The sequence below is a fragment of the Myotis davidii genome, unplaced genomic scaffold, assembly GCF_000327345.1.
Source record: "Myotis davidii unplaced genomic scaffold, ASM32734v1 scaffold571, whole genome shotgun sequence".
Classification (NCBI taxonomy): Eukaryota; Metazoa; Chordata; class Mammalia; order Chiroptera; family Vespertilionidae; genus Myotis; species Myotis davidii.
Genome location: NW_006283136.1, coordinates 306423 through 308167, shown reverse-complemented (window position 1 = coordinate 308167; position 1745 = coordinate 306423).

Sequence of the window (1745 nt, the reverse complement as noted above, 5' to 3'; positions counted from 1 at the left end):
GGAGTACAGTAGTTCATCACATGGGCTCTGGAAGCAAACTGCGCAGGTTTAATTCCAGCTCCAGTGCTTCCTCGCTGTGTGACCCAGGACAAATGACATAACCTCTCTGTGAGTCAGTTTCCTGGTCTGTAAAATGGGGGATCATGAGAGGATACACTGCACAGAACTGAGAGATTAAATGAAGTCGTGCCTGCATAGAAAGTGCTTAATACAGAGCCTAGCAACTAATATGCACTCACTAAATGTTAACTATTGTTATTAAGCCCACCTGCGGGCTCAATACTCATGCCTCCTGGTTCAAAGGGAAGGGAAGTTTCTCTGCAAAACAGCTCTGTCCTACGGATGCATAAGCAGTCTTGAATAACGGAGTGGCACCCGTAGCACCGTTAGCTGCCTATCTCCGGTACCGTCTACCGCCTGCTCTCAGCTGCACCTGGGCCTAACCCCATCTACAATCCGCACCCACCACCCCCTGTGCTTAGCTCCCACCTACACGCAGATTCCCCCTGTGCTGCTTCCTCTCTGAGCCCTGGGCCTGCTGTGCCTAAAGGCTCACCTGCCACTACCTCGAGTTTGTGTGCTGGAAGCCTGCTCTACTTAATCAAGGGCTGGTATGTCTGGGTTGAACCGATTTCCATTTTTACCAAGGAGTTGGAGGCCTTGCAGGTTCCTGGTGCCTGCATCGGGGTGGGGGTGCATTGATGAGCTGGGGTGGTGACGACTCACCCAGTGAGGGGATCTGCGATGAGCAATCTGTAATGATTGGCGGGGGTGGCCTCTGAAAGGCTGCAAAGAAAACCACCACAGAAGCAGGCGAGTGAGAATGTTTCTCCTGCCTCCTCTCTCTCAACGTGTCTACCTGGGAAGCCGCCTTGTGAGCAGGTGCCATAGAGAAGAACTGAGTCCTCTTGCCAACAGCTGTCCATGTGAGCCACCTTGTATGCCAGTCTCTTAACACCAGTCGTCTTCAGGTGACAGCAGCCCTGGCCACAGCCCAACTGAAACCTCATGAGAGACCCTGATCCAGAGCCACCAGGTAGACTGTTCCCAGGTCCCTGACCTCAGAAACTGTGATGATAAATGTTTTTTGTTTTAAGCTGCTAAATTGGAGCCACCAGGTAGACTGTTCCCAGGTCCCTGACCTGCGATGATTAATGTTTCTTGTTTTAAGCTGCTAAACTGGGGGAGGGGAAGAAGGTTATTTGTTACACAGCAATAAATAACTACTACACTCATACTATAGAATGTTATGCAGCCATTAAAAAATGGAGTAGAAAGAGATCTGTTTCAGCCTGTTATTTCATAGTTCTATTAAAATAGTCACAGAATATAAATTAAAAAAACAAAATAACATTTGTCACCTCTTTGTTGGCAAAGATGGGGAAATGGTACTCTCACATCTGTTTCTGGGAGGATAAATTGAGAATCAATTGGGAAAGTTGGTTAGGATGAGAATAAGATACTGTCAACTAAAACAAAGCATGCAGACTCCACACCTTTGACGTCAAGATGGGGAGAAAGAGTGGAAGCTGTAAAGGGGAGACGGTAGACGCTATGGGACAAACTGTGTCCCCCCCGAAATCCATATGTCAAAGCCCCAGCCCCCAATACGTGAGAATGTGACTATGTTTGGAGATAGGACCTTCAAATAGGCACTTAAATTAAACTGAGGCTGTTAGGGTGAATCCTGGCACAATGCGATGGGCGTCCTTATGAAAAGAGGGCATTTAGAAGCACTGGGACAC